At 36.1% G+C, this 10,459-nt stretch overlaps 1 pseudogene; it reads left to right on the plus strand.

Annotated features, from left to right (window-relative positions):
- The first annotated feature begins 9,103 nt into the window (after nt 1–9,103).
- LOC102012152 lies at nt 9,104–10,040 on the plus strand (annotated as a pseudogene).
- Nucleotides 10,041–10,459: the final 419 nt, after the last annotated feature.

Below are 10,459 nucleotides of genomic sequence, written 5' to 3' on the forward strand. Positions count from 1 at the left end.
TCAAAGTAACTGAAAAACCAAACCATGTTCTGAATGTTTTTAAGTGAATTAATGCTACCTCCCAACACTAATTCCCCAGATTACGTTTCTTTCTCTCCTATTTCTAATATGCCTTAAAAAAAAACCTCCCAAATAATTAGCATCAGTTTGATGAAATTTTTGTCATCATTCACAACCTTGGAACAGCCTAATCCAGAGAAACCATTAGTGTTGTTGTCTTTCACTTCCTTCCTCAGTAACCTTTGACATTATCCAGTTTCTTAATCCTTTGAAAGACCTTGCTCTTTTGAACCTTGTGACGTCATTCTTGCCTAGATTTCCTTTTAAGTAAGTTCTTTATTCTGTCTTGTGGTCTTCTCTTACTTTACTTATTCTGCAACTTCCAGTGGTTTGGAGTAACATTAGAAGATTTTATTCTTTCTACACTCACCCACATCACTTCAGTTTATTAATGTTTATAAAGCAATAACCACTCAATCTGTAGTTTTCACCAAGGCCTCATTGCTGATCTCCAAATGATTAGTGGACATCTCTATTTAAAGTTGTAATCACTTTAAACTGAACATTTTCAAATCTAACTTTCATATAGATATATATATGTCAAATATATACATATATGCACATGTATACATATGCATATGTTATGTCTGCATGCATATATATGTAAATGTCTATTGATCAGTCTAGATATATCTATTTTTTATCTTTGCTATAGAAAATCTCTGGAGATTTTCTTATTCTTTATTGCTTATTTAAGATATTAAATTAGTGTTTATTTTTTTATTTTTTATTTTTTGGTTTTCCTCTGGTACTGGGAATTGAACTCACGCCCTTGTGCTTGCCAGGCAGGCACTGTGCTGCTGAGCTAAATCCCCAGCCCCCCAGTTTTTATTTTTTAAATTCTCTTTATTTAGTATCATTTCCAGCTGCTTCAAACCTTCCATCACTCAAATATTGCCTGAATTCAGAATTATCAAACCCTTTAAAATTCATAGAAAACTTTTGGGAGCAAATGGCCTATGGAAATTCATACATAACAGATAAAACCACATTTGGTTTGATCAAGCAGGAGTAAAATAAGATTCAAGTGCCACTCATTTTACATTTCTCTTACATTCTACTGGGACTTCTGAGATATATTTGTGGAATCTAGGACTTTGACAGAAATACTTATAATAATTTTTTTTGTCTTTTGGAGACAGGATCTTGCCTTGCAGTTAAGGCTGGCCTTATGCTCACTTTGTAGCCCAAGCTGGCCTTGAAGTCACAATGATCCTCCTCCCTCAGCCTTCCAAGTGCTGGAATTACAGATATGCACTACCACGCCTGGCCCAATTTTTTGCTAAGTGATAATCATAGTTGTAATAATAATTCTCTTAAGTGAAAGAAGGAAAAATCCAAAAGAATTTTCTGCAAACTTTGTTCTTTTCTTTGCTGTTCAGAAGCTTTTTAATTTAATATAATTTAATTTGTTCATAGTTGGTGTTATTTCTTCTACAATGGGAGTTCTGCCCCCAAAGTCCTTGCTTATGCTTATGTCTTCAAGAGTTTTATTTATTTTACCTTACAACATATTTAGTGTTTTGCTCAGCAGCAAAGCGCCTGCCTGGCAACTGCAAGGTCGTGAGTTCGGTTCCCGGTACCAGAAAAACAAAAACAAAAACAAAAAAAACCCAAACATATTTAGTATTTTTTCTCCAAAGTATAGGTCGTTGATCCATGTTTATAATTCACTTTAGTACAGTGTGAAAGATATGGATCTAGATTCATTCTTTACCTGTGGTTAACCATTTTTTCCATAACTGTGTTAAAAGGTGTGTTTTCTCCAACACGTTTTTGACCCCTTGGTACCAAGAGCAGATGACTGAATGTGCTTGGGTTGTTTCTGAAACCTCTATTCTGTTACTTTGATCCAGATGTCTGCTTTTGTGCCAGTACTATGCTGGTTTTTTTTTTTTTTTAATCTCTGTAGCTTTGTAATAGAACTTGGAATCTGAGATTGTGATTCTTCCTGCTTGCCTCTTATTGCCCAGAATTGCTTTTGTTATTTTGGGTCTCTTTGGGTTCTGTATAAATTTTAGAATTATTTTTCTGTTTCTGTGAAGACTGCTGTTAATATTTTGATATGGATTGCAACATATACATATACAATCCAAATATACATATGCAATACAAAACGATTATACTACTAAAAATTATAATTATTTTAACAATATTGATTCTGCCTATCCAGGAACAGAGGATAGATGTCTTGCTTTTGTTTTTGTTTTTTTGAGGCAAAGTCTCACTATGTGGTTCAGACTGGCTTTGAACTCAGTCTATATTCCAGGCTGGCCTTGAACTTTCAAGGATTCTTCTGCCTCAGCCTTCCTAGTGCTGGGATGACACGTGTGCTCCATCACACCTACTTTGGTGTCTTTCATTTTCTGACGGCCTCTTCATTCTCTTTTTTGCCAGAGTACACAGTTTTCATTATAGAGGTCTTTCATTGCCTCAATTAGGTAAATTACTACCTAATTAAATTACTATTTAAATTTTTATAAAGCTATTGTGAATGATAAATCTTTGTACTTTAAAAGCTAATAAGAAATAAGAAATTTTTATAAAGCACTGGCTAAGTCATTGCTTGCACATATTGCTGTAATAATCTCTTTATTCATCTGTCTTCATATTTTCCCTTCTTCATAATCCATTCGTTACATTGCTACTAGAAGATATTTGCCCACATACAAATCTGATTATTTTAAAAGGGCTCAATTCCTCATCATAGTATTCAAATTAAGGCTAACTTCATTAGCTGATGCTTTTATGAAGGATAACTTCCAGGACACACTTTACCACAGTCTTAAGAGATTGTCAGGACTTCCACAACTATTTAAGGCTGCTTTGTAACTCTCTATCACCACATATGTTACTTCTTTTCCTAAGAATGCCTTGCTCCTTTTTAAAAACTTCCCACTTGTCCTTAAAGTTAATTTTTACTTGCTCAAGATATTTACACAAGTTTGACTGTTTCTCGAGATGTTCCCTGATATAAGTCCAAGTAGTTTGCCTCCCTTTGCATAAAGTCCAAATTTTTATCATGAAATATTTGCACAGTACTGTAACAGTTCATTTATTTCTCTGTCACTTACTCTGATGTCAGAGACTTTGTGTATGCTTTTTCAGTCAGTTTCACTGAGATGTAATTTACATGCAATAAAATGCATCCTTTTTGGTATGCAGTTTTATAAGTTGGGACCACTGCATATTGTCGTGTAAACACCACTAAGGTAGAGATGTTATTATCCCCAAGTTCCCTCACATTGCTTTGCAGTGAGCACCCTTCTCCATCCCACTCTTGATTTTTACTTAGTCCCTATGCTATTGACTTTTCTGGGTTGTTGTAAAATAGAGTCATATATAGGTAGTGTTTGAATCTGGCTTCTTTTCTTTATAAAATATATTTGAGATTCTCCCATAGTATGGGGCCTCTCAATAATTTCTTCCTTTATTGTTGAGTAATATTTTACTGTGTTGATATATTACAGATGTGTACTCACTTGTCAATGGAAGGACATCTGAGCAGTTTCAGCTTTGTACAATTGTGAGTAAAGCTGCTATAAATGTTTGCATATTGTTTATTTGTGAAGGTAAGTTTTCACCTCTCGGGTAAATGGTGGGATTTCTGGATCGTATGGAAAGTGCATGCTTATCTTTATAAGAGACTTCCAAACAATCAAAGTGTCTGTGTAATTTTTTTTCTTTCTGCCCAACGATATATTGCTCTGCACTCTTCTGACCACTTGGAAGCCTCAGTCTTTTTAACTTACCTTCCTGAATAAATAATAACATTGAGTACCTTACGTGCTTATTTGCTTGTCTTTGTATTTTATACTTAATATCTTTTTGGTGAGATATCTGTTCAGACCGTTAAATGTTGATTTATTTTCTCAGTATTGAATCATGAGAATTCTTTATATATTCTAGATGCAAGTATTTTATTGGATTTGTGTTTCACAAATTTTCTCTCAAAGTTTGCAGCTTGTTTTTTAGTTTCACTAATAGTATCTTTAACAGAATTCATTTTATCAAGTTTTTTAAATGTAGATACTGCATTTGTGTTATATGTAAGAAATCTTTCCTTGGCATAAGACCATAAACACTTTGTCTTATATTTTTTCAAGGCCTTGTATTATTTTATTTTATCTCTTTGATCCGTATTGAGGCAATTTTTGTTAGGGGGAAATATATGGTTCAAATTTATTTATTTGTTTGCATATGGAAGTCCAATCATCCCTGTACTAAATGTTGAGAAGACAATTACTTCTCTATTGATTTGCTTTTGCACCTTTTCAAACATTAGCTAATCAAATATATGTGCACCTATTTTTGGACTCGTTATCCCCTTAATGTAGGAATTATCCTTTTGCTACTTCAGTTATTGAGTAATACAGCTTTAAAATCATCTATGAAATCATTTAATGCAAATTTTTCAATTTTGTCCCTTTTCAAAATTGTTTTAGCCTTCTAATTTTCTTGAATTTCCATATAATCTTTTGAAGCAGTATCTTGCTATGTATGTCAAGCTGACCTTGAACTCAGTGTGTAGCCCAGGCTGGCCTTGAACTCATGACCATCCACCCTCCTGCCTCAGCCTGAGATTACAGGTTTGTGAATACATTGTATCTCTACACTTAGATAGGTCTTTTTCAGTATCTTTGGTCAAAATTTTGTAGTTTGCAACATAGAAAATTGTGTAAAATTCATTAGACATATATTAATTATTCATAATTTTGTATAAGTACATATATTACTGTTTACTTTCAGTTTAATTTTACAATATTCAATCATAGTACACAGGGGCTGGGGATTTAGCTCAGCGGCAAAAGCGCCTGCCTGGCAAGCGCAAGGTCGTGAGTTCGGTTCCTGGTACCGGAGAAAAACAAAAAAAAACAAACAATCAATCATAGTACACAGCAATAAAACTGACTTGTGTATAGTAATCTTGTATATTGCAACTTCACTAAAGTTATTTTTTTTCTAGGTGCTATTCTGTAGATGTTTTAGGATGTTATACATAGACAATCACATCTTCTGTATTTGGTGTGCCTTTTATTTCTTATCCTTCCTTATTGCACTGACTAAGACCTTCAGTGTGATGATGAATAGAAATGGCAGCAGATATTCTTGTTTTATTTCTGATGTTAAGGAAAATCATTTATTCTTTTAAGATTAAATAGCTGTAAGTTTCTGTACATGGCTATTTGTCAGCTTGAATACATTTTTTTCTATTCCTGTTCACCAGATTTTTTTTTATCATGCATGGATAGAAATGTTTTCAAATGCCTTTTCTGCATAAACTGAGATTATTCTACACTCTTTAGTGTTTAAATTATTGATATGCTGAATTACATTGATTTTCAAATGTTGAATTAGTCTTTATTCCTTAAAAGAAAGTTCATTTTTCCTACTGTATTATTCTTTCAATTTACTAAGATGTCACCGAGAATTATACTAATAAAAGATACTAATTTATCTTCCCCTGCACAGTGTGCAGAGCTTCTCTTCATATTCTTATAAACATACTTGTTTCTTTTGTGTTTTGGTAGTAACTGTTCTGACAGGTGTGAGGTGACATTTTAATTCAGTTTTAATTTGCATTTCCCTGATGATCCTGTTGAACACCTTGCTTCATCTGGCCATTGGCCATCTATACATCTGCTTTTGAGAAATAGCTACTCAGCTGTGTGCTCATTTTTTGACAGGATGATTTGTTTGCTAATTATTGAGTTGTCTGAATTTCTTACATTTTGCATATCAGCCATTGTCAGATGTATGGGTTGTAAACATTTTCTTCCTTTCTGTAGGTTGTCTCTTCTGTTTCTTTTGCTGTATAGAAGCAGCTATTTATTTAATACAATTGCATTTGTCTATTTTTGCTTTTTTTTTTTTTCCTTTGCTTTTGGGGTCACATCCAAAAATATCATTGTTCAGATCAGTGTCGTGGAGCTTTCTCATTAGTATTACATTCTCTTCAGTGTAAATTGCTATTACAAAAATTACCCTACTTCTCCTCCCTCTTCCTCTTTTTCTCCTCCTCCCCCACCCCTCCCCCTCCTTCTTTTTCTTCTCCCCCTCCCCTCCTCCTCCTCCTCTTCCTCCTCCTACTTCACCTCCTTATCCTTCTCCCAAAATTAGGACGTTAGAGCCCTAGAACATCCGCAAACTGTGAAAAACCGCGAATTTCAGATATGGTCAGAAAAATGCCTATAAAAGCCTATTTTTGTAGTTTAAAGCCTAAATATGCTATGTCTCCAGCAGTTATGTAATTTACTTTTAAAAAATACTATATTAATATAGTCCTAGAAAGTGCAGGGCACTTTGGCGGCATTTTGAGACTTTAAGAACAAAAAAACCAAAATCACTGGAGATAGCTACGTGCTGTACAGCAACCTGTTATGATTCAGCAATGCTGGTGAATCTGTCAGAAACGGGTTTCTGGGGAGCAACCAATCAGAAGCAAGGAAAGCTGAATAATGCTTTTGGATTGGCTACTTGCCAACCTCCTGGTAAAAAAAGTTGTGGAGGATATTTGAGGTTTCCTTGAAAGTGCAGGGGTTTCCATGAAAAATTATTGGTTAAGTGGTAAGGAAACTCCACAGACGACTGAGACTGAGAACTCTGAACTGTGACTTCACAGAGATATACCATATTTAGAATTGTTAATTCAAATATTGTGAAAATATATTTTCTGTCTGGCCTCATACTATACCAATATACTAGAATTGATTTTGTCTTAGTTACTTTCTCGTTACTGGGACAAAACATCCGACACTCACAAGTTAAGGAAAGAAAGGTATATTTCAGCTCACAGTTTGTGGAGCCCATAGTTGGCTGGCTCCAAGGAAGGCTGGCGTGGCAGAGGGGCATGGCTGCAAAGAAACGCTGCATGGCAGAGCAGACAGGAAGCAGCAAGCAGGGAACTTCTCCCCCACCATGCTTTTTATTCCATCCAGGATATATCTATTGGTTGGTGCCATCCACACCCAAGATGTGCTTTCCTATTATGCACACCCAGACCAATCACTTGACTAATCAAGTTATCACACTCATAGTCCAGTATCACATACCAGTGGTCCAGCTACCTCTCAAACATCACACCTATGAATATATAAGGCTTTGAGAAGACAGCTAGCCACAAGCCATTACAACCTGAAATTCTAAAACAGCTACCATTTCTGCTTTACTGAAAAATTTAACTAGTCTTCCTATATACTAATAATTAGAGGTATACCTAAAGCAATATTACATTTTGTTTTTACATGTGTCATCCATTTACCCTATCACTGAGATTTCCCACTGGTTTCATAACCCTAGTTATAATGAAAGTCCAGCGCAGCAGAAAGGCCATGTTTAAAATGTAAACCAGGAAGAGGAGAGTTTAGCCCAAAGAAGTCATGAAAACTTGCTATGAGCCCGTATCTCTTAAAAAGTTCCAGGAATAGATTCTGAAAGTGATAGACAGGGAGGGAAAACACAGTTTTGAGCAGGTTGAATTTATCAGCGTGGAAGATTCAATGTGATAGCTTTAGCAACTCTGAGCAGTTTTGACTGCCAGGAGGTTAATTAAAGCATGAACTCAGTGTGGGCAATGCTAAATGAAGATGAGGTGCTAGAAGGTTCTTGATGTAATGAAGAATAAATTTAAAATATATAGGTGTGGAAATAATAGGTTGGATTTATTGTGTACAATTGTATCTTCCCTCCCGACTATGTTCCAAATGAGGACCAAAAAGATATTGTCTTCACCAAGACACTGGGGTTACTTCATGGAGGGTATACACACAGGCCTGCATGGTTATCTCCTGTAGTAAGCAAGTATCAAGGAAATGCTGCTGTTGAAATTAGTTGCCTGATTTTAGTGAGAGTGATACCATTTTGACAAAGATGAGATCAACAAATGCAAAGTGGTTATGACTTCTGGCAGAAGGAGCGTAGCTAGAATGATTATTAGAACCGTTTTACTAGCGGAGATCTCACCAGGTGGATAATTGATGACAGAGTCTTCCAGCACTTACATTAATGGCAACTTTCAAGATATCATAAGTAGAGTCCTGACTTCAGTCACTTAAACAGAGCTACCTGGTCCCTATTGGGTTTCCCCTTCAGAAAACCCTAGAAAAAAGGAAAAACTCTGCACTTCTTAATCTGAACTCTGTCACAACTTCAAAATGCTTGTTGTAAATCTGTAGCCAACACCAAAGAGACCTGTGGTCATTTACTGAGGTAACCACGCCTTGAGCCATGATTGAAAAACGCTACCTAAGTAGTGAATTAGCTAATACAAAGGAGGTGAATAACACTGTTGAGTGTGGAAGTCCTTGTAAATACAAAGTCCAGCAACTAAATTAATTGTGTGAGATTCCGACATATCAAAGTTCACACAGGGATGATCTATAGTTAGGAATTGATACGAAGCACAAGCTATCACTTACATTCACAAACTCTCGCAAGTGGGAGTTGACCAAGACTGAGGTGGGAAAAGTGGTTTCTTTATTGGACTATGAAAGAACCCAGATTCATTAATAAAATTTAGAACTTAGATCTTAAGTAACCAGAAGATGCAAGTATCCTGCAATCTCTAATAGTGGCCCCACAACAGTTGGAGATCTCAGGCACTGAGAATAAGAGGCATTTCAATTTTAGTGGGAGACTGCTTTGCTCAAGACCCGGGATGAAATCTGCAATGATTGCAGGATGTTACAGAAATTTGTAGTGAGCTGTGAATGGTTTTCCTTAAGATGCAAAGATAGAACTTGTGTACTTTTTAAGTTACTCTTAACTTTGTGCCTATATTTCCTTGAGTCTGATTTATACTGCTGTCCACTGGATATTAAAGTTTCCTGGACTATATTGAAAAATAAAAACTGATGTGAATGCGTATTAATAAAGGTTTAGCAAAATACAGTTATATATTAAAATATGCAGCCATAAAATGTAGTTTTCTCCGACTATTTAATGATATAATACGTAAAAATAAGGTACAAACTGTGTATGTACTATGAATGCAACTTCATTTAAAAATATGTGGGCCTCGGTGGGCGCTGCTCAGTCTGCCCCGTTCCCCGCCGCTGTCAGAGACGCGCTGTATGGTCAGCCTCTGCCACCGCCAGCTGCTGCACGACCTGGGCCCGAGCTCCCCGCTGCTGACCTGCCAGCCGCTTTTCCGCGTTCCTCGCCTCATGAAACGGCTGGTGGTGTTTATCTTCGGTGGTCCCGGCGCCAGCGTGGGGACCAAGAGCGGCCGCATCATGGAGAAATATGGCTACACACATCTTTCTGCAGGAGAACTTCTTCGTGATGAGAGGAATAACCCTGAGTCACAGTATGGTGAATTCATTGGAAAGTACATTAAAGAAGGAAAGATTGTGCCAGTTGAGATCACTATCAGTTTATTAAAGAGGGAATTGGATCAAACAATGGCTGCCAATGCCCAGAAGAATAAATTCTTTTTTTTTTTTTTTTTTTTTTTTTTTCTCAGGAACCGGGAACCGAACTCACGACCTTGCGCTTGCCAGGCAGGCACTTTTGCCGCTGAGCTAAATCCCCAGCCCCAAGAATAAATTCATGATTGATGGGTTTCCAAGAAATCAAGACAACCTCCAAGGTTGGAACAAGACCGTGGATGGGAAAGCAGAAGTATCTTTTGTTCTGTTTTTTGACTGTAGTAATGAGATTTGTACTGAATGATGTCTTGGGAAAAAGTAGTGGTAGAAGTGATGACAACAGAGAGCTTGGAAAAGAGGATTTAGATTTATCTTAAGTCAACAAAGCCAATTATTTACTTATATGAAAAAATGGAGAAAGTCAAGAAATTAATGCATCCAGATCTGTTGAAGAAGTGTTTGATGAAGTTGTGAAGATTTTTGATAAAGAAGGCTAACTCTGAACCTGAAAGCATCCTTGAAATCATGCTTGAATAATGCTTTGATAGCTGCTATCCAACCCCCTTTTAAGGCAGTTTTAATCTTTCAAAATTACATCTCAATTAATGGCTAGGAAATGCATAGTAAAACATAAAATACATAGTAAGACAGTAAATTTTTTTTCTCTGTTGCAGGAGTAGAGAATGAATTGAGGTTTAACTTCATCTTAGTTATTATGGTTCTCACAAAACAAAAGTATCAGCTAGTTTTTTGTTTTTATTAAAAGACTATCCCTTTTATAGGTTGTGCCTTCTATGAGCATGTTATATCCCTTTAGTAGTTATAACATGACGACTGGGCATGGTGGCCGCACATATAATCTCAGTACTTAGGAAGCTGAGACAGGAGGATTGCTGCAAGTTCAAGGCCAACCAGGGCTACATAGTGAGTTTAAGGCCAGCCTAAACTACGTAGTGAGACCCTGTCTCAAACAAAACAAAACAAAACAACAAATGTGATTACAACATGTTAGGATTAGGGATTCTCACTTC

This window comes from Chinchilla lanigera, unplaced genomic scaffold, assembly GCF_000276665.1.
Source record: "Chinchilla lanigera isolate Chin_1 unplaced genomic scaffold, ChiLan1.0 scaffold00004, whole genome shotgun sequence".
Taxonomy (NCBI): Eukaryota; Metazoa; Chordata; class Mammalia; order Rodentia; family Chinchillidae; genus Chinchilla; species Chinchilla lanigera.